Consider the following 23875-nt stretch of genomic DNA (forward strand, 5'->3'; position numbering starts at 1 on the left):
CACAGGGAGCTGGCATGGACTCCTGGCCAGGGAAGTGCACAGCAAGACCAGCTCTGAGATACCACTGCTGTTGGAATTTGGATGCTTTGTTTCCAGCCCCTATACAGCAGACCCACAGGGGCACATAAGCTCTGGCCACAGGCTGCTTTAAGAAGTGGAACCCATCTGAAGCTCAGGCTGTAGAAGTGGATAACTGTGGCCTTGGCAGGTGGCTGCAGAACAGAAACCAAACAAAAGGATTTTCTTCTGTCCACTGCAAAGGTAGCTTGCTTACTGCCCTCATCCTCAGAGCAACAGAATTTAACTCAGCCCCTACTGCTGAGAAGCCTCCTCCTTGGCTTCTCTTCAAGCTTTCAACAATCCAAACAGCATTGCGTTTTGTTGACTCAGAAAGGTGGAGCTTAGGTGTATGAAAAACACCATGCTTCTACAACCCCAGTCTGTCTCACGCTGACAGCTCCAGTCACATTTTTCCAATTACATTTGATTTGGCTCTGACAGTACATGCATGGAAGTATTTAAAAGCTAAGAAGATTAGCCCAGGAAAAAAAAAAATCCAGGAAAGAATTAGTAGAAACAATGAGTATTTTGAGTCAAAGATACACCGGCAGACAGAAATTAGTTGCCTCTTACAGGTGATAACACTCCATCAGAAAACCTAATATAGCTTAGCTTTCCCCTTCTGGGAACACAGGCACAAATCACTTCATTTTTAGTACAGTCTTGACATTAATTTTCCAAGAATGCAGAAGGACCTCCATTGCAAGTCCTCCTCCCCAAACTCTGCTATATATTCCAAAATTAATGATCTCTTGTTGAAAAAATGGCAGGGACACAAATCTGTCAGAAAGACCATACCAACAAAAGGCTTAGAACGGTATAAAATAAAAACAAAAGAAGGCCTCCAGCATAGCCTATGACGCAAAATGGCCCATCACAAGGTTGCAGACATAATACAGTAAAGTATCTAGCTGGCTGTGCTTGCAGCTGGGATCAAAGTTTGAAATCTGTGAGCTTTTAGCAGAATATTAACTACTTCTTTCCAAGGAGCGAAATTCTAAAGCATTATTCCCGTCTCTGCTATGCAACAAGGCGATAAAGTGATGCTGTAAGTTCAAAAGTCACCTTTTAGTGAGGCACAATAAACATCTACTGAAAAACTATGATTTTTTCCTTTCCCTATCTCAGGACAGGCTGCATGTAGACACCAGACACTGCCAGCAACACAATGAAGGGTAGATGGGGCTGAACTGATCTACGCACACTGGATTTATTCTGCTTCTATGTGCTACTCACCAGCACAGTAACAAGCCTCCCTACTATATGCTTCTACTGTGCAGAATGAGGCCTGCAGCACTGCAAAGGAAACCAGCTTTATCAGGCAGCTTATGTCATGCCGATCCACCATTTCCTATGAAACTGGAAGCAGGGAATGCTCAAGGGTGATTGCAAGGAAGCCTGAAGCAAGGCTTGCATCCACCTGGCCAGAGCCCTACAGGGTCCCACCTCCAGTATTCTTCGGGGTAGCTGCATGTGACCATGGTTTAGTCAGGTTGCCTTGCTCTCCTCACTGTTTTTTAGGGAGACAGCATATTTCAGAGCTGACGACCTGCTTCAAAAACAGCACAGATGTGCACAAGAATTTTCTGACAGTAAGAGGCAAATGCACTTGAGGTCAGAGATATCAAAATTAATAAGACACTGCCAAAACAGGGTCTCAGGTCTACAATTGTGGCTTAGAGACATAACTGACCTAGTACAAGTTCTCTTCTGTTGGTTTCAGAGATTGTGCAGATTTAAGTGCCTCTGATAAGTGACAAACTTGTGTTTAGTTAAGACAATGCTGCTTCTGAGCTTAAACAAGGATAAAGAAAATAATTTAGAAAGTAATCTCAGCCCAACAAATACAGAAAAATGAAGAAAAAAAAAAAAAACCAAAACATTATATGCATATAGGATCTAATCATTTACTACGTGAAGTAACTGGAAAAATTGCTTGTGTGTGTGTTTTGTTGTTTGTGTTGATAAATCTGTGTATTAAACAGCTGTCAAGATATGGAAAAAAAATCCAGCCAAGCTCAGCAGGCTCAAAGAGGAAAGGAATTCGTGCTGTTTTTGTAACAACATAGAGAACTGAATTTCTTGCAAGTATAACACCATTTTTAGAAAGAAACTCACACCAGAAAAGCTTCACTTTGGCAGAAGCCTCTTGTGTCAGCGAGGCACAGGACAACACTGAAGGTCACTTAAAATACACAGAAGAGAAAAACTTAGCCTGCTCTACCACAGCATGTTCTGCAGTAGAGTCATCTTACGCAAGAAAATTAGAAGTGCTTGTATATTCCCTTCCCATCTCTTCAACTCTCTGCCCATGTGTTTTCACATGCTCACTCCATGGCTGCCTGTGAATTCTATGATTTGTTGGCCCAAGGGCAAATGTAAAACAAGCAGAGACTAGCTATATGAGGAGTTCTGCTCAGTGCCATGGTTATTTCAAGTGTTTTGAATTAGATATTCAGACTCTCTTCTTCCCCGAGGTTCAATAGCAGCAGCCTTACACACACACAGTTCTGTTTCCACACACTATCACGACACCCCAGCATCTACAGGTTTTTCCAGAAGGGTGATTCCTTAGGCAAAACAAAGTCTATGTCCTAATCACAAGGGACAGGTACCACAGTGCCCCTTTGTATTGCATCTCATCAGGACACCTACGCCCATGCTAGTATTTCTGAGCCTGAAATACCTGAGCATACACCAGTCCTGGCATCTGCCAGCAGAGCTGTTGACACAGAGGCACAGACCATGTAGAAAGGACAGGCTCCCACTGATGCTAACATGAGATGCTTTTAAAAAAAAATCATTTTGGTTAGATCTAAGAACAGCTGTAGTATGGCATGGTGGCAACGCTTATTAGAAGAGAACTCTATAACTCTTCTCCTAACCAAGAAAAGCAAAAAGAAAACCAGAATTTCTTTCTGACCAGGGCCCACAGTCGCATATGGAAAATGGTGATGCACAAGCACTTGTTAGTGGGATTCAGCAAGCCAGACCTTGGCTTTCCAGGAAGCAGAGCCTTAGTCTAAGTAGGTACACATATAGCTTTCCTTTCTTCTCATGGAAGGCATGGACTACTAAAATTAAATGGACAAATCAGTCACTGAATAGAAGCTGATCAATAATCTGAACCGCTATGAGTGAGTACAGCTGGGACATTAAGATGCTGTTACTTCAGATTTGGACCCGGAGTGGGAGAGCAGTGGGACACAGTGGAGCAGGATCCAAAGGTACTGGCTTCCAGTTGCTCAGGTGGACTCACTCGGACTCCAGAGGGTGGGCTCAGGAGAAAAAACAATCTATTTAGCAAGCACAAAGTAGTGATTCAGCAGGGAAAGGATTTAACAGAGCAATTCATCCATGAGATAGAATACTTTAAGAACCAGTACTGCTTTATTTTTGCTGTGGATTAGTACCAAACTTCTTCCTGACACTTTTCTGTCACGTGGGGAATCTTGGCTTGTCCAGTTTCATTCTGCAAGACAGATGACATTTGCAAAAAAAGAACCAAGACACAAGACGCAAGATCCATCTAAACACATGGATGGTAATTTTTCTAACTGCAAGAGGAATTGGCACTGGAAAACCCTCTTCCTGCTCAGCCGGAGGGGCAAGTACTTTCCAAAGCTGTGCAGCTCTACAGGAAATAGGAACATCTGCAGCCTAATTCACATTCTCAACCCAATATGCCAGGTGCAGTTTAAATGAAGCAAGCACTTAAGCCAGCAGCAGCAAGAGAAGGAATGTGGGGAGTTGCGGTTCGTATCTGCCCTGGGAGAATGACTCCATAGATCACTGATGTTCTCTTCTCAATCCTACCCCTCCTGTGTTTGAGTTTTTTTAATCAATACAGGTGGCAAAAAAAGTAGAGAGGCTAGGCTTGTAAGGAAGAAATCACTTTTGTTGTTGCTATTCGTTATAATTAGACAAAAATGAGGTAAGAATGCAGTTACATGATAATTTTTTTTCAGGTCAGATTTAGAGCAGGTAAGTGTAGATTAGGAAAAATTTTAAGTTTCACTTTTATGTAGCAATTAACCAGTGTTCACATTCTTTCCACAGATAATGTCTTTTTAATGTTATTATCCACATCACAAGCAAAACCATGCAGCTTCAGATCCTACTTAAATTTCACTAGCTTAAGAAAATAAATCACTTACGTGGACTGTTTTGCCTAGGCCACCCTAAAATGCAAAGGTACAATTCCCTGAGATCTGTGTTTCCCATGGATTCTCTTAGGCAACAATCTGTTGTGATTCAGCCTCCTCCAACAACAGAGATTAATCTTACAAAGCGTGATAGGATAAGCAATTAATTTTGGACCATAATTGAGCAGGTAATCAAAAAAGACCCAACTCTTACAATATCCATTTTTTTCCCTCCATGATCTGCAGAAACAGGGAGTAAAAGAAGCCCTATAATCCTTTCAGGAGGCTCATTAATTAATAAGATACAGCTACAGTCATAATGAATTTACCTGCCTGCCTTCCTCGCTCCCTCCACTTACAGCATTGGCCTTAAAAGGTCTGTGTACAGCAGGGCTTCAGGCAAAGGCAGAGCTCTGTTAAGAAGAGCGATGGCTCAAACTCTGAGATCTGAGTCAGCAAGCTGAAGGAGACAATAGCCAAAGAACTCCTTCAGAGGGCACATGCTTCTCTTCTGTCACAAAAATCAGATCCAGTTCTAAGCTTTGTTGCTTTTGAACAGCAAATTCCCAGTCAATGCAATGCCAAGCTCTAATTCTGAAATTACACTCGAGTCAACCATTGGTCACTTCCATCGGGATGTCCTGAACTGTCTTCCCCTCACTCAAGCAGACTTGTGTTAAGTGATCTGCCTGCCATGTTATTTCCACAAGCAGTGAATAAATTCACAGCCTTCACTATCATCAGAGTCTGACATGGTTTTCTTTTGCCTACTTCTCCAGAGCTTCTGCTTCACTCTTCCGAACTATCTACTGCAAAGAAGTAGGGCGTTATTGGACTGCTTTCAGTACAGAAGATGCCTTGGCAAATGGGCATATATGGGAATCTTTTAAAGGCATCTAACTACCCTGAACAACCCAGTGGTTTTCTGAATCTCCCACAGTATTGCTCTGTCACCTTCATTAACAGCAGTGCTCTTTAATACCAACTGTTAGCTTTTTTCTTCCCGTCTTATGGAGTTATCCCACATGCGTCTGAGGGATCTAGAGAAGAAATCAGCTGTTCTACATAAACCAAGCAACAGGGGAACAATTTCAAAATAGTATCCAGCAGACACAAATATAAGCAGCATCTCATGAGGACAGACAAATGGCGTAGCCAGAATTATTTCCAACAGCAGACACTATTTAAAGGCAATACTCATGCCTGAAGATGTCCATGCTTCTTGTGCTCTCCTAGCACCTAAAATTGATAGATTGGGAGTTTCAGAAGGTATTCCCATACCTCATTTCAGAATTTGTCCAATATTATTCTGGTGCTGTTAATACATGAAACTCACTGTCTCACGGGGCAGGAAGCTCTGTATAAAGAAGTACTTTCTTATCTGTTTTAAACTGGTGTCCTACAAACTTTATTGAGTACCACCAAATTCTTGCATTAGAGGACTCTGTGAAAATCACCTCAGATTACATCTTATCCAACGTCTCAGTTACTTCAGTATTCTCAATTTTTTTTTCACAGCTCACATGGAAACTCCATCCTCTGATCATTTAACTTGTCCTATTTGTACCTTTACACACATGCTAATCATGTGGAAGATCACGAACAGCACATTACTAAAAAGCAGTCTGCAAGAATAGTTTCATAAATGGGACGAAGTACATATGATACTTTTCTTAGCATAACCAAGCTTGGCTACAGGACCCAGTAATACATGGGAATGAAAATCTCACTTTTAGTGATTTTTGAGAAGGAAGAAAAGAGTTACAACAGAATCCATCTGCAACAAAAGCATCTTTACCTCAGCCAGAGAGCAGACACAGCCCCTTAAGCACACAAGAGGGAAGCCTATTTAATGGACTTTAAAGTAAGCATGCTTGTTCTCCAAGGTCCACCAAACCCAGTGCTACCCAGAAGCAGCAGTTCTCACTGTGAGGGGCAATATCCATTAGTATTTCTATTGTGTATATTATGCATGCTTTTGTCACTTCTGACAAACACCCAGTGTAGATAGAATTGGGCTAAAATCTTCTTGCTTTTCCCAGTCTGTTGACTTGGTGGCCTACAATCAACATGCAAGAGTATGATCTCGCCTCAGCTGCTGCAAGCCTGAGCACAGGCAAGTATGTTCGGATGATACCCATCACACAGTACTGTCAAGACACCCTTTGCTCTAGAAGTCACTCCCAACAACATTATAGTCATCGCATTACATGAGCAAAAAGCCTTTCTAGAGTCTGTATACTGTTGTAACTCAATAACCATTTTCTGTTTATATTAGAACAACAAAAAAAAACCATCTCAACTAGAAAAAGAAACATAATCCAGGGTCAAAAAAACAACTTTTTTTGTACCTGAAATTCCTAATGCATGATGCAGAAGACACTCCCTTTAGTTCATGCACATGAATAATGAGTCACATTAAAATACATAAATTCTGTCCAGTACAAAATTGTATACCTTGTAATGCTTGCTGTGACAGGGAGCCAAGGAAGTCAACTCTGCTGTCCTGTGTGTGTGTGTGTGTGTGTGTTGAAGTGGGAGAGATAAGACTTTCAGTGTTTGAGGGAGTTCAGTTTGATCATCTTTCCAGAGGGAAACAAAACACAGGTTTATCAGTGTTTTCTTCCACCATGAAAAAGGCCTAAATACGGCACCAATAACAAAGGAAAATGGTTTCCAAAATCAGTGTTAATCTGTGATAGGAATGAATGCATACTGGGGGCCATGCACACATCAGATGCAGTACACTTTTGACCTCCCTGGTGCTGACAACCCTGAAGTGCTGTGCCTGGCACAACAAGCAGCTCCACTTTCTGTTCTCCAACTGTACATGATCTACCAGTCACATTTGTTCACTCAGTGGGGAAGTACATAACAGTAATCTTTCCACAATCTTGGCTTAAGTAGTAAAAACTGGAATAAAACACATGTGTACATCCCAATACTTTCAAATGTTTTTGTTACTTAAAGGGTAGATAAAGGTTGAGGTGAACGCACTCATCATGGATGTTTATAAACATGAAATGCATTTAAGACAAGCTGCAAATATTTGAATGCACAAACTCTGCTAAACAGACAGTTTTAACTCTTGTATAAAGTGCCCAAATATTTAATTTTCGCTTACATTTTATGATCAGCACAAACATGAAACACACTTTAGAAACAGACAGCCAAATCTCAGTCTGTCTCTTTGTCTGATTTTATGTCTGAGATGCTATACGTAGAGCAACAATAAATCTGCGATGACAAATTGCAACCATGATGTGTCAGGACAGTTGTTGACTTACATCCAGCATATCTACCTCCCCACAACTCTTCCTGTGCACTGGGGCCACGAACACACAGCTTCCTCTTGACCAGGGAACACATCCAAGACACTCTGCAGGCTGTTCTCCCCAGCTGCTCCAATGCAGCATCCCCTGGGAACAGCCAGTGTGTACATGCTTCTTCTTGTCTCCTCCCCTGGCCAAGACCATCTCTCTGAGGCTTTTTCCTTCTCCTTCAAAGCAGCAGTTGGCAGCAAACCAGTGCAGATGCTCATCTTACAGTCTGCATTCACCCCAGGGGCATGCAGGTTGCTCACATTCCTCTTCCAAAGCCATCTCCGCACCGCACTGAGCCTGCACACTTCTGTGTCAAGAAGATGGAATTTCACAGCAACAAGAACCTGTAAGCCATCCCACTGCATCCACAATTGCCTCTTATTACTGAGCATGCAGTGAGCCATAGAGCTAACTAACACTTTGGCCTGGAGTTGGAATGTGCTAACTGGAGGCTGCCTGGAAGCAGCTGCCACAGAGCACACCAGAGGCAGGCTGGCTGGGTATTCTCAAAAGCTTCCTGCTCAACAGCTCACTGAGAAAAGCTTTTTCTTTGCAAGAGTCACACTGCGTTCAAGGCAGCCAAAAACAAGCTGCCCGGGGAGCACCTACCCACCAAAGGAGAGGACCACAAGATGGAACAAGGTTCCTGTCCCTTGGAGGGGTATTCCTACTCCATCAAACCAAGGTTAGAGCAACTTGTTCTCTATGCTTGGGGACTGTCATTTAACCTGAGTAATATAGCTTAGCTTCCAGTACTCATACTCTGTTTGCTAGTGCTCATATCAACTACTCAGAGCATCTTCTCATGCTCAGGCTCCCCTTCTTTGTCAGACAGCTACTGTGGCAAATTCTGAAAAGTGCCAGGACTGAGGAAAGTAACTCATCAATAACACTAGAACCTTTTACTTTTGGGAGCCAGATATTAGAACTTCATTCATTACTTCTTTCAATTAGAAGCTCTAGCAGAGTCCCACTCCTGGTGTGATGCTTGCACATGCTGCCATTGCGAGCTGTGAAGGAGCGCTGCTCACACACATGCAGCTCTGCAGATGTTTGGATGTGCACAGTTTTACTGCCAAGTGCAGGACCACGGGCTGCAGCACTGAGACTCGTTTTTGTTCATCAGTCTCAAACCAGTTATCTCAGCCTTCACTCCAATTGTTTGCCAGCCAAAGTGACATCTCAGCACTGACACAAGCAGGGACTTTATAAACAAGGGCCCATCTGTATCTCAGGGCACTGAGGTTCATGGTTAGTGGCTGATGGTTAGACATGCTGTTAGAGGTCTTTTCCAACCTTAATGATTCTGTGGTTCTATGGTTCTGCCAGATGCCGAGCTGCAATAAAAACTGTAATTCCCCAAATGACTTGTGGATCTTGAAGTCCCACTGCTATAACCCTGAGATAGCAGAACAAGTCCACCACAAGCTGAAAAAAAGTGTTCCTGCCTATGTACGTTCATAGGTATGTTACCTTTACAATCTTTAAGTCACCATATTAGAATAGAATATAAACAGAATATTTTCTTTGACCATTAATTAAATTCTGGGGAAAATGCAAGATAAACACTTACTCTTCTAAACAGCAACACAGTAGGACAGTCCATGAAACAATGCATCCCCCACATGATTTGTGTATGTAGTAAAAGGCTACTCCGAAGTGGAAAACTATGTGACTGTATCAAAACCATACAGGACGATCTTAGTAATAAAAGAACGACTTTCACATTATGTCACACTGTTTGGATAGGAAGATAATCCTCTGCACCCTCCTCTTCTCACAATAAAGCAAGGCCCCACCAGAAGGTCTCTTTCTCAGCTGAGATTATTCCTGTTCACATGCTGCTTCCCTAAGAAGCTAAGCCATGTTATCATCCAAGCCTCGCCCAAATCCCAACACACGAAGATCTCCTATGAACAGCTGAGGTGCAGCCCTGTGCTGCCCAGTGAACAAAGCAACACTGAGCTAAAAGCAGATCCCTACGTCTAATTGGAGGAATTGCAAGAATTGTGTATATGTACGGACAGACAGATATATACATATATGCACACATATACCCACGCACAACTTGTTTGTATCCAGTATCTCTCTGTCCTCACCTACATGTGTAATGAAGAATGGAACAGCTAAACTTTAACAAAGTCTGTCCATCAGGAAAAAAAAAAAAAGGAAAAAGCTTTTAAGATTTTGGTTCCAGTTTCCTGGATCAAAGTGGAATATAAAGCTCCCTGCTATATATCCTGTCTAATTTCCCTACAAAGGAGGGTATTTTTAGTGATAATCTACATAGATTTTAAGCCTTGATAAGTGTTTTGATGAAGAAAGTCCTAACATAGAAATTTTCTCACAGGATTTGTTCCAAAACATCTCTTCCCCTATCTCACTCATTTGGAGAAACTACTTATTTTCAGCATTTCTGTCATCAAGGACGTATACACACATAACAAACCCCAGTATCTACCTGCTCATATTCCTCAGAGCAGTAAGTCCAGTGCCAAAAAGCAGGTAATGGGAACATCAGTTCATACACATCTATTTGCTTTTACTGAGAGGGAAGATAATAAGCCAAGAATAACCAAAAATGTTGCAAGGCAGCATGATACATTAAGATTAAAGAGTGTTCCAAGTACCCTTCCTACTACTACTTTTCATCTCTTAATTTTCTGAAGCCATGTAAATTCCATACTGGGAAATACTACCTTCTACCCTTTGCTCCTCCCCACCGCACTGGAATGACTTTTATCTTTTCCCTCAAAATACAAGACCAAAACAAAGCACGTAAGTTACAGATGAACTTCTGCTGAAATATTTATTGCTAATTATTAATCCATGTTTTGCCCTTTGTTTCTGACAGTGTTTCTGACATCACACTAGTAGTAACGTATTGCCAAGAAACTGAAACAAAACGGCATGCTGATGTTAGAGCCTGCAGTGATACTACAGAGCTGAAACAGTGAAAAGGTATGCTAGGCAAAAGTTTTGTCAAGTAAAAATTTTGCTTTCCATTCTCTATTTTTAAACAATGTTATGTTTCTTACATATATGTACTACTTTTCTTTATTTCTCTACTCAAAAGAGCCATTTCCTTTGCAGTGAGGCAGGCTGTCACCAAGGCTGCCAATCCCTCTTCAACTCCAATCCCACCAATCCCTCTTCAACTGTTTCTGCTGGGAGACAAATTCAGAAAAACACACTGATTTTTAATGTGTACAAAAGTGCAAAGTACAAACCAGTGGCAGTTTACCTCCACTGGTACACAATTACTGGTACAAAATACCAGCTTGTGAGTAAGACAACTTCTCCAACACACTGAAAGATAACAGCTTCATTCAGCAAGTCAGAAAAATGGAAAGAGAAGGAGAAAAGCTACCAGGCAGTGCTTAGGTGAAGTTTGTAAACAGACACATTACATAATGCAATGTTGAAAACAGCGTGCAAATTCTTTAATCAAAGACTTAAAATAAGTAAAACTTACTTATGTAACTGAATACAATGAAAGCATTAATTTTTGCTGTATGATAATTATTTCACAGCACATCTAGAATGAGAAAAAAATCATGAAAAAGAAGAAAGGCATAGGTGACGTTCACATCCAAATATACTCAAAGACTGCAGTTCTTACCTGCTGCCATCACACTGAGCACTGACTGATATCAGTACAGGACATTATGAAGAATGAGAAATGCTGAGTTAGGTCACACATCAAAATAAAGTTCTTCAAGAGTGAAAGCCAGCACCAGTTCCCTTCTAAGTATAGCTAAAATTCATCATAGGACTGCTCAGGTGCACGAGCCTACATGGACACATGGACAGGAGCTATTTTCATGAGCAGCTGTGAAGTAAGGCCCACTCCTTAAAAGCCATCTTCAAGAGAGATAAATGGCACTTATATAGCAAAATTCCTCTGAAATCGTATCCACTTCGCCCTGTCCCCTCTCCCACCAAAACAATTTGAAACTAGATGGTAGGCAAGGACCAATCTAAGCTGCTGCTGGGTCAGCCCTAATAGGCACCGCATAGCTCCCAAGCTGATATGCAGGATGGCAGGGCTGTTTCCCATTCTCTCAGGATCTCAGCACACATCCTGACCCTCAGGACCTGAGTGGCATCACTGCAGCAATATGAGTAAGTAGTGAAGTACCATCCAAAAGCAATAGTGATAAATCACAAAAAAAACAAAACAAAACAAAACAAAAAACCCTAATCTCTAGGATTTAATATGCATGTAGTGCTTTTATCTGCAAATATAAATTTAATCTCATTGGAAAATGTTGATACATATTCCAAGTTAGTGTTGATGCATGATGGTGAAGAACCACGACTACCATCTAAAGACTGATTTCTCCCTGTGAACAGCTTTCAAGGTCTTAGTTGCAGTAGAAGTATATATTGCAGACTGAGTTTTTAGATAATTAGAAGTTAAATGTTAATCAGTTTGCCTGTTTCTAAGGGAAGGAGAAAACAAAACGAGACAACAAGCAGCATAAAGATATTAGGGCACTCTTTCAAAAAGACTGTTAGTTTCACCCATTCATCTTATAGAGCAAAATGCTGTAAAAACATGTTTCACAAGCCACTGTGCTCATCTGTGTCATCATCGTTAGGAGGATGACACATTCTTGAGCTCTTTCCTGCACGGTGCTGAGAGGTGCTAAGTCTTACCGATATGAGCTGCTGCAAAGCTGAGCACCATGCAGAGCTCATCTCAGCTGAATCCAGACAGGGCCACTGGCAGCCAACCTCTCTCCACAACACTTAAATCCTGTTTGTGGGCCCACTACCTTTGTTACTCAGCTCCTGGTGTCATGGCAGGTGACTTCTGATCACTGTCAGGTGGAACCTGCAGAGTTTGTTTCCAAATTTGCTACAAACCCTTAGTGGGCATAGCAGCTATTAAAGACTGATGTGGAACAGACATCAGACTTCTTAAAATGCAGCTGGCCCTGGGGGATATTGCACTGGCTCGTACTTACTGCAGGCATGGGTGGAAATTTGCATTGGCTGAAAGTAGGAGGAATAATTAATTAACAGTAATAAAAGATATCCAAATCTCCCTGTGAGTGCATTTCAATTATTTCCTGCCAACTCTCTCACACCAACCTCTAATTCTAGACAAGATTATTTATTAATTCTATTAATTTATTGTCTTTATTTCCTAATCAGTCTATTCTTGACCTTATCAGATGTGCTGATTAAAGGAATGTTATTTACACTATAACTAGTGTAAGTTATAGACTTACACTAGTTTTAACAAATTCTCTTTAGAAAAATTCTGAGTCTTTACATAGGTACAATCAGGCAAATACCTTTGCTCTTGGCTAGATGAACAGTTCCTGCCCCTATACCACAGGTGCTGCAGTAGCAGCACAATTCCAAGTAAAACTGGATGAGGAGATGAATATCAAACCAAGAGGCACGACATTTTTGGCAGGAACATTTCCTACCTACATACAGAGACTCCTCAGTTGATGAGGGGCTGGAATGATGAGGATGTTATTTGAATTTCAAGAGGTATGACTCCACTAAAGCTGTTGCACCCTATTCAGAAAGTAATCTTACCAGAGTTGGGCTAGTAACCTGCTAGATACGCATTCTGCAGCTTTACATTCCTGTCAAAAGCCTCTGAGTTTTGGTCCAGCCATCTATAAGATATGCTTTTCATATCTTTCGGGGGTTAAGCCATATATAAGTCAACTTTTCCCTGAAGAGGCATTTATATGTGACTCTATTTGCTTTATCTCTTTTAATACTAGCAAATATGCAACTGTGGCATTTCCTAAATTCCTATCACTTGATTTTGCAAACCTTGATCTCTCAAGACTGAATGTCTCAAACAAATGCTGCTCTCACCAGACAGGCCTTCATCTCTATGCTGTACGATACGTGTTTTCTTACTGACTAAGCTAATGGGCAAGGAATGGCTGTAAGACTGATTGAGAAGGCAGAACCTGGAGCTGCTGGCTCTGTCAGGTGCTGCACTGAGCAGGGCTCAGCAGCAATGCTGGTGAAGTCTCAGCCCCAGGCTGAGGAAGGCAGCTTTTCTAGCTTTAGTCCTTCCTAGGACAGCTACAGGAAAACAGCCTGTAAGTCTCCTCTGAGACTTTGTGAAGAGTTTTACAAAAGATGGTAACAGGACATCAACTCATCTCTACCAACTAGCTCCATTTCCAATTATTGCTCTCCAGCCCAGATGTTTCTTTCAGCTTAAGTCAGGGAGTGCATGCTCTGAAACCTAATGCCAAGTTGCCACGGTTTCACAGGGTGACATGGAGAATGCTAACAATAGGCAAGTACAGGATACAGAACACCTAACTTTCCCATGCATTAGCAATAGAAACATGCAAGCACTGATGCCAGCTAACTGACAAGGAACTGCTTCAGGAAATTCACAGTAGTGCCGAGCCCAGGTTCAGGGCTGCAACCACAGCTCCCAGGAGCAGCATGGCTGTTCCATGTTGGCATGTTTTTCACCAGTAACAGCACTGAAAGTATTTAAATTGCCTAACAACTGACAGACTGATTCGCCTCTTACGTGAGGCCAAAAATATCGGAAAAAATTGAAGAGCATTTTATTCCCTCTTTCAAACAGGAAGATGTTAGGTTGTTAGTCTGTGGGGCTTTTTTCCATTTTCTGAGGGGGTGGGAGGTTGGCTTGGGCTTAGTTTTTTTCCTGCTTGCTTTTAATGGGGTGAGGTGTATTTTTTAGCACCATTTTAAAAGACCTACCTCCAACATATTAAGACTGATTAAGTTAACTTGAAATTATTTCAGAAACACTTTCCTAGCATTTCCATGAGAAGTTAAAAGTTTAATAGATTTTTTAGAAAAACAGGCCATATTTATGCTCTGGAAAGTGCTGCCTTGCAACAACAAATTCTCAAAGCTGCTTTCTTTAGAACTGCTCCTCACTTTTGACACTCGGTCTGTCCTTCTAGCAAAGCATTTGAAGCGCTCAACTCAGCCAGCTGCCAGTGTCTCTGGTACTTGCAAGATGCAGCAGCTTAGACAGAGCCATCTTGGTTCCCAACACTTCCAAACACAAGGTGAGGGGTGCAGAGAGAGAAAATATATATGTATGTATATAAGACATGCACATTCATAATGTGTTTTGTGCTTTTTCCTAAAAGAAAGACACTGAGGGCCTGAAGCATGTCCAGAGAAGGGCAAAGCTGTGAAGGGTCTGGAGCACAAATTGTACGTGGAGTGGCTGAAGTAGCTGGGATTGCTCAGTCTGGAGAAGACGAGGCTTAGGGAAGACCTTATTGCTCTCTATATATTTCCCTGAAAGGAGGTTGTGGAAAGTTGGGAATCAGCTTCTTCTCCCGCATAACAGTGATAGGATGAGAGATAACAGTTTTAAGTTGCACAAGGAGAGGATGAAATTGTTTATTAGGAAACAATTCTTCTCAGAAAGAGAATGTTTTACCATTGGCATAGGTTGCCCAGGGAGGTGGTGGATTCACCATCCCTGGAGGTGCTCAAGAAGCATACAGATGTGGCACTGAGGAACATGGCTGGTGGGCATGGTGGGGATGAGCTGACGGTTGGACTAGATGATCCCAGTGGTCTTTTCCAACCTTAATAATGCTAGCAATCTATGTTCCCCTGATCAGCTGGTAAAACATGAGTTCTTCAACACAGTTTAAAAACTAGCAGTCAGCATTAAATTGATAGTAACTAGATAGCAACTGAAAAACTGGGCCCATGCAAGCCTAACAAGGTTCAATAAGGCCAAGTGCAAGGTGCTGCACTTCTACTGAGGCAACCCCACATGGAAGTACAGACTAGAAGAAGAACCCATTGAGAGCAGCCTTTGAAAGATGGACTTGGGGGTGCTTACTGGTGGGTGGAAACTCTGCCCATGGCAAGGGAATTAGAACTAGATCATCTTTGAGGTCCATTTCAATCCAAGCCGTTCTCTGATTTTAATATCATATCCTGTAAAATGGTGAATAATTAACACAAAGGTAGAAATGACGAGAAATGTCACTTTCCAGCATTGTGGCTGGTGCTTCAGGAAACACTCTGCTCTCCTTCAGTCAGTTCAAACTAGTTCAAACAACAATGAAAATGTCCTAAAAATCTGTGCTAAAAGCACCAGGCAGTTTTCTCTGGCATAAATGAAGTTATCCTTCTAGAGGCTTCACTACCACAAGAAACCACTCATCAGTGAGACGGCTGTACAACTCAAGCTTTCCTTTGTTGCTGGTTAAAACATGTAAGTTTAGCAACTGTTCCTGTCAAAAAAATTCTTCCTTTGTTACTCACAGAAATATGTGACTTAAAGCAGCCCAGTGGTTACTGCATAACGCAAAACAGTTATTACCCAATTTTCTGTAACTTTTATATTATAGTATGCTTGTATTTCCATTTATCTTTGGTAGACCACAACCTTTTCATCATCACTGTTAGTTTTTTCTAAGGTCATATGCTGGTCTAAATTTGGAGGATGCTTTTGTTTGTTTGAAATAAAAAGCAATGATTCTTAATAAGCAGCCCAAGGAAACAAATACTGTAGAGTATACTGGTGGAAGAGTTCTGAAAAGACAGGGATCTCCTCGATGGAGTCCAGCACAGAGTGACAAAAAAAGATACAGGGAGTGGAGCATCTCCCATGAGGAAACAGTGAGTAACCTGGGTCTGTCCAGCTGGGGAAAAGACAACTGAGAGGGGATCTGAGTAATGTTTATAAATGTCTAAAGGGAGGTGGGAGGCAAATGGATGAGGCCAGACTCTTCTCAGTGGTGCACACTGATAGGACAAGGAGGAATGGCCTAAAACTAGCAAGTTCCATAAAAACATACGGAAGAAGAACTTCTTTATGGTAAGGGTGACGGAGCACTGGAACAGGCTGCCCAGGGAGGCCGTGGAGTCTCCCTCTATGGAGATGAATATTCAAGACCCATTTGGATGCCTACCTGTGTGACCTATTGTAAAGCACCTGCTTCAGCAGTGGAATTGGACTCTTGAAGTTCCTTCCAAACCTCACAATTCTGTATTTTCTTAACTTTTTCTATGAAACATATCAATATTTATTCATTTGAGAAGGACAGCAAGATACTTACATAAATGTAAACTGAACTTATCATTTATTGTGGCTGCATCCTGCTTATCTATCTCAAAACAAAACAGTAAGTATATCAGTTTGCTTTATTAAGCAAAATCCTGGCCATTAAAAAAAAAAAAACAAAAAACACACAGCCTGTTACAATGCTTACAGCTGAACAAATTGCACTGAGCAAATTGACTAAACCACGAGGCCAATTAACTTAACACTTTAGAAAAACAAGATGTTTTATACGGGGGTGGAAGCCTAATTTTACTAATAGCACACAGGACTGCAACCTCTAGAATGACTGTGAATTGGACAGGCACATCTGGAGGACAGGGAATCAGGGGGTACCCCCAGTATCACAGAGCAGTAGCAACTCTACCCAACAGCCACAAGAATTGCCAGTAACGTTAAGGTAGCGAACAGGTTATGTTTAGAACTGACGTGCTCCTCCAGCAAGAAGGTATTCTTTGTCTATGTTCCACTTATCTTCTTCTTACAAGAAAAAGGTCCTATTTCAACCACAAATATTCCCTGCGGTAGCAAGACAATGAGTTTCACATTCAAGTGGCAATTCTTTTACACAGCCCTTTCTGACTTTGCTGCTCAAAACAGGGCAATTGTACAAGAAGTTCCCTTGCAGTCTGTGCTCCTAATTTGCCAGCCATGTCTTCCTAGAGCTATACTGTAAACCTCTGCTGAGAGCTAGCTGTAGCATATCAGTATTTATAAATTTTCACTCTTTATAGAGAAAACCAGACCAATTTACAGCAGCGCCCCTTTCAATCATACAGACTGTATATGAACAGAATCCAACTTGCTTTCCCCGTTTAAAAGAAATTCAATTTTTATTTGCTAATCCAGCCTGTATCACATGGCAATTTTTGCCTTATTAGCCAAGAAACTTAACAGAGATGTTGCCAAAGAGGAATGGGAGACAGAGAAATAGCTAGTCATTCCAACAGTGTAAGTTTGAGGATAAACTCTCAGTTGCATTCAAATTAAGGAATAATTCATCGTGTTAACCAGCAGCCATCTAAAAGAGATTCTGAAAATACAGATCATGAAAATACAGAAACAAAGCTTTTTAATAAAGTTCCTTTTGACCATTCTATTTCTACTGAACTAGCTGTTCATTTTTCAGCATAAAGCATTTTTCAGTAAATATACTGCCAAGATCAAGAACACATCAATTATTTATTTTTTTCCCAAAACTGCTTGCCTTCTTCTCAGTATTGTTGAAAACAAACTGCATTTTTATTTGAAAGATTTTAATATGTAGACATAATATTATATATATTGCCTAGCTTTTGCTTCATAGATCTGATAGTTTGCAAGCCAAGGTTTATCCTCTGTTATCTCACGCAGCTTGCACAAGTCTTCCAGGAAGGATTCCTTCAGTACAGCATAAGAGCAACTGCATACTTGATGCCTATTTGTGATTAAAGATTTCATAATTCATTCTCCTACCAATGACATCAACTTGGCCTTAAACCTTTCTGATAGAGTCTCAAATCACTGATTTTAATTTCTTACTTGAATTATGTATAGAAGTAAAGGACATACCACAGAACACCTGGTGAAATACACTTTTGAATATTTAAGACAAATGAAAGTTTCCCACTGAGGTGCCTGCATATTATTTTTTCCTATCTGAGCAACCTCTTGAACATAATTCAAAACAATTTCTTATATTTGACAGCAGCTTGTTTGTTTTTTTCTCCCCTAACTTGAAATAAAAATGCAACTGAATTTGTCATTCATTACTATAGGTTCCTATCAAAGAAAAACTTTGTTTAGGAGAAAATTTACAAGTGCAAATTCAGCCATCATAAAGATAGAAATGCTTTGTCATGAATGGCTCAGAAGAACAGACCTTTAACTTTGCCACTGTCTGAAACTCACTTCAGGTCTGCTCTTCCAGTTCCTTCCAGTGACAAACTGGCAGCATTCACAGGCAATTTAATCTCATATTGACCCTCAAATAAGACAATGTCTTGTTACTCAACCAGGTTCAGTTTCTATACTTACTATTTTATGTATGGAAACATTTTCCATTACTATGACTTGAGATAGCTCCTTCAGGATATCTGTGTATCTGTGCTTGGTATATCTACTGGCCAACGCATGGCCAGGAAGCTGCAATCACAGCCAATAATTTTAGTGCATTTCTAAGCAATTCAGCAATTGTCCCTACTCTTTCACCAGAATCCTCCTCATGGGTTACGCATGCAGGAGGGCAGCGCCAGCACACCTTCAAAAGCAAGTGGATGAATCCTCAGCCCAAAAGGACTTCAGCAGTCTGGAAAGGCAAGAGTAGCTAGTGAAAAGCAAAGAAAACAACAAACTAAACAACAGTATTACTTGCAATTTTGAGAATAGGTGCCTCCTATAGGCTTTTCAGACCTGGAATCGCCACTCCTCAGAATCAGTGTGTGTCAGACAAAGTGAGAGGTGCTCACAATCACTGCAGAATGATTTTTATGTTGAATATTTACTGTCATTCTTATGATTGCTGCAATTAAAACAGATTTCCTATAGAGCTATCCATACTGCCATCTAGTGCAAAGAGTTGTGGGGCTTTTTTTAATTGTTTGTTCGTTTTCTAAAAGAAATATGTAACTGTTAGTTTTAAGGGAGAAGGTTGCCAGCGTTTCTCCCACACATACCAGTGAAAGGGGATAAGAACTGTAAGGCTTTCCTCTTCTTTCTATTGTGTGGCCAACACAGATCTCCCTCCTTTGCTAACTGCAGACCACAGCACTTAAAGGCATAAGGGAGATAACAGCTTCTTTGCAGACAGAAATTAGAGTTTATTACTAAATTGGGTATTGGGAACAGAAGAGGTTTTCTGTTCCCTTCTTAATAAGCACACCAACTGCACAGAAACCAGGGTGTGTCTGGGAACCTAATGAAATGCATTCAGCAAGTGTCAGCCCAGAGGAAAAACATGCAGCCTCACCCCAAGAGGGTGGCAGATGTTACGACAAAATTATTGTTTGCATGTTACAGTAATCATTATGCTATGTCTGATGCCAAAGCACCGCTGGCTGAAGTTGCTGCCAGAAGTAATCAACACCGAGAGTCAAACCGTACAGTAAATGCTGCTACTTTCCCGCTGCACTTCACCAAATTGCAAAGGAGAAAAACAATTAAACCCATTTCCAAATCAGGTGCCTGACTTGCATGATGTTAATATCCCTTCTGGTCTGCATCTCACTCTGCGTACAGCAATGCCTCTGTAGAACAACTGAAAGCATTCAACTCTTAGCAGCTTGCTGTCTCTGTCTCAGAGCTGAACAGCAGGAGTGTGTGCGTATAGAACACAAGTCCCTCACCCTCACACCTGGAAAGAGACACCTGTATCAGCAAAAGCTTTATTTAAATCAGCAGCCTGCTCAATGCCTTTGCATTTATCTTTTATGCCCCACATTAGTCACTGAAGTTGTACCAGGAGATCTGGTGTCCATGTAAACCTGCCCATCAGAGGCTTTCAGGCACAGTGCTCATGCAGTTACTCTGCTCTGTTCGGAGAGCAACCAGAGTGGCTTTCCTGATGCTGAACAGAAGCCCCTCAGAACCACAGCCTCCTTCCTGGCTTTCCCTAAGGTAACCTGTCTCTTAGTGGCATCCCAGAGCAGAAATGAAAGCTCTTTGGCTTCCTTATAAAAAAGTTCCAACAATTTACCAAAAACACAAAGGTAGGAAGAGAAGCCTGAAGAGCAGGACCTGTGTATGAACAGGCATCTAAAGCTTTTCTGAAAAGAGAAATGAACAAAACAAAAAAAAAAACCAACCACCTTTGCTACCAGCACAGTCTGAGTGCATTGTGATCAATTGGTTTGGTACAGGTTTTGTGTTGCACTCTAAAAATCCCTGGGAAGAAAAACTGTACAACTGAACAAAGTGGAACATGGTTGTTTTCACTCTGCTTGATCACTGAACAGCCCTGAGAGGCCCAATCACTGATCAGCGGACAAACACCAGTCTAACACCTTCCTTCCCAGCTCTTCCACTTAGTAATAGGACAAAGCTTCCTTCAGGAAAAAAGATGGCACTACAGAAAGGGAAACAATGTAGCCCACAGCACTGACAGCCACTGGAAATATCCAGGCACATCCATGACCAGGAGACTAAGCCTTGAGTTAGAAGGACAAGGCAGGAGTCACTTCTACTTAGAGGAGTCTTTTCCTACAGCAGCAGAAAAGCTTTGTCTAAAATTGAACGGATCCATCACCTATAGTCAGGTCTTTCTTCTTTTTAAGAAGAAAAAGATCTCACCTTTCCCAACTTAATGAAACATAAGAGAAGGAGGAGGCCAACAGGTCCATCTGGAAGATACTATGGTGAGAGGACAGCGTTAGCCTCCTGGAAGTAGTCACAGTCCTGTGAGGCAGCTCTGAGGGCCATCATGGTCATCTCTTACAGCCAAGTCACACAGTCAGCTGTCATCATGACTTTAGGAGACATCAATTTAACTCGCAGCTCCACTCTGCTGTACCTGCATCCACACTAGCCAGTCAGTGGCCACTGAGCCACCACACAAAAGGACCCTTCTTGGATCTCCTGGCAGCAAGGGCTCTCAATGGCATTTCTCCCAGCTGACAAGTCCTACTTTAAAGGTGATCAGACAGAGGTGTGGGGAAACAGTTTTGTGGTCTGAGAGGAATACAGTCTTGGTAACTCCTTGCCCAGCTCATCGCATTGGAAATTCAGGTCTCACCATCTGAAGGCAGAGCTGATGAGTGGTGACACTGATGATACCATAGCAATTAAGAGACCAAACCTGAGCAGCAAGGAGGGACAGCAACTTCCTGGCAGACAGTAATGTTTCCTCCTCTCTCACACTTACCAAGTGCTATGAAAAGAAAAACAACTCTTTGTTAAATATGTAAAATCCCCAGCCTTTCTGCTAATGTAGGCACAAACAGAACAGGATCTCCCTGATTCTTGCTCTCCTCTTTCTTTTTCAGGGCTAGAAACTCTCAAAATGGAATAAAAAATGTATTTCTTGATCATGTTTTTACTAGTTTAACAACAAGCCTCTGGCAACAGCAAAGATAACCAGTTATTTTTCCCAGTACTTAGCTGGGAGAGAGATGGAAGAATGGGAAGAGCTGGTATTCACTATACAGAACTTCAGACATTTTATTTTCAGTATGAATACAGACTTTTAAAATATACTTTGAAACTTAACTGATTTATATGAAAGAAAATTGAAAATTCCTTTAATGGAAAGGGATAATAAATCTTTGGAAAAGATGAACTGGGAATCAGTGTTTCCACATTTCCAAATGTGGGGACGTTCAAGCAGGATGAAGAAAAGTGCAAGTGAGGCACATTCACACAACATAGATAAACTTACGGATGCCCTTGCTACAAGCTGTTGAGCATGACAAAAAGCCCACGTCTACTTAAAAGCTGGATAGAAGGAAAAACACAATGTATTTGTACACCAAGGGCTACTGGAAAAGAAAAAAAATAAAACCACCAATTTTCTATGGCTTGAGTAAGCTCCAGACCACAAATTGCTGGAGGCTGGAATCCACAGTGGGAATGCAAAATGTGCCTGCCCCTGTTCCTGTGTGCCCTGGGCACTCTGGTCCCTGCCAGACAAGACTGAACTCTATGGAGCAAGTATGGCATCACAGAGACAAACCACCACCCTGGTTCATTTCTTCCACTACCAGCATTAGCAAAAATGGATTAAAGTTACTGTATTATTTTTCAGTATTCAACTTCATCTTTTTATGGCCAAATGCTTAACTTTACAGGTCTGGAAAGAAGCTAAGAATGGTGTGAAGAGACTATTTCTCAGGACTTCCCAGACAGCTAGATTTTTTTTTTTTGTTTTTAAACGAGCGCAGCATTTCCATATCATTTGCAACTACATTTCAAAGGAGGCACAGTTTTTTTTATCCTGTCTCCGCAGACACATGCCAAAACTTATCCAGAATTGCTAACTCAATTTCAAAGACATGGAAATACTTGACTAGCTCTGTCAGGTTGTATGAGAGCGCCCACAGATGGAACTTGTCTTGCGGGGCAGGAGATTGTTCATGTCCGAATAGGGTATTTCACCTATTCAAAGTTACATTTTTTGAGAGAAGCTCAGCACAGAGAGTACTACTGACTAGTAAATAAAGGCCTTTTCTGCACCCACAGGATGTCGTATAGAGTATTTGTTCTTCTCAGACAGATGACAGGAAAATCTGCACATCTTTCTAATTAGCATGATTTATGTACACAGTATGTTATGAAAAAGTGTTTGCAAAGAAGGCCATCCTGTTGAACAGAGAGAACATCCTTCAGGGCAGATTTACAGAGATATTACCTGATAGCTCAGTCCTAACGCATTATTCTTGAGAAAAACAGAGGCATTTGCTGCCAACTGCAGATCCTGCTCATGTCACAGCTGTTACAGAGACTGTTGGGAACATCCAAAGCTTTCTTTTTTCACTTCCTGGCTTTTCTTTCTCACTAAGTAGTGTACCTTGATCATTTCTCCATACAGTGTTTTGGGTTGGTTTTTCTTTTCCTGTTGAACTACCTACTGCATGAGCCAGGACTTTTGTACTGGGATGGGTAGAGCCCTATGGGAAATCCAAGCCTCTAGAGCAACATTTTCCTGCACAGAATATTCTAAGATTTTAAAAAGCAAAGCCTTTAACGCATTTCTTCTGCCCATATCACCTGCAAGCTACCTGTTCCCTATGGTCAGGACAATGCTGCAGCCCTCTGATCAGCTGTCACATAAAGCCAATCCACAACTCTCTGGGGATGTAGGGCTGCACTTTTCTGGCCATGGCTCGAAGCAGCCCACAGTCAGGCTGCTGGTTTCAGACCAGCTATTCAGCAGCTTGGCATGCAGAGGGCATCAAACAGCAAGACTCGGAAATGCAGCACTGCCTCTCAGACATTAGTTGCATCCCCATCACAAATGCCACAGGGCAATACCCAGATCCAGTAACTATACTTACTGCACAAACTTATGAAACCCACCTGTATTCACCCTTCAGCCCAGTTTGTGGCTTTCATGCCGTAAGACAGCAAAGCTAGCAGAATGAGTCACATCCTACTGTTTAGACTAATTCACTCACAAATGGCACTGATATCAAAGGAAAATTATTTGTATAGAAATAATTTTGTGCAGTACTAGCACCACATGTAATTATTATTACCTTTTACAGCTCAAAACAGGCTGGTTAAGAGCAATCGCACTTCCACAGGGCCCTGAACTCTGGAAGCTTTGCCTGACCAGCTGATCACAGGGACCTCAAGAGATCAAGTGCAAC

At 41.5% G+C, this 23875-nt stretch overlaps 1 protein-coding gene across 1 annotated transcript in view; it reads right to left on the reverse strand.

The window, feature by feature from the left end:
* Nucleotides 1-23875, reverse strand: part of KANK1 (KN motif and ankyrin repeat domains 1) — a 115913-nt gene that overhangs the window by 48524 nt on the left and 43514 nt on the right. The window lies entirely within an intron of this gene.

The sequence above is a fragment of the Lagopus leucura genome, unplaced genomic scaffold (assembly GCF_019238085.1).
Source record: "Lagopus leucura isolate 7727_CA_CO unplaced genomic scaffold, USGS_WTPT01 Super-Scaffold_100014, whole genome shotgun sequence".
Classification (NCBI taxonomy): Eukaryota; Metazoa; Chordata; class Aves; order Galliformes; family Phasianidae; genus Lagopus; species Lagopus leucura.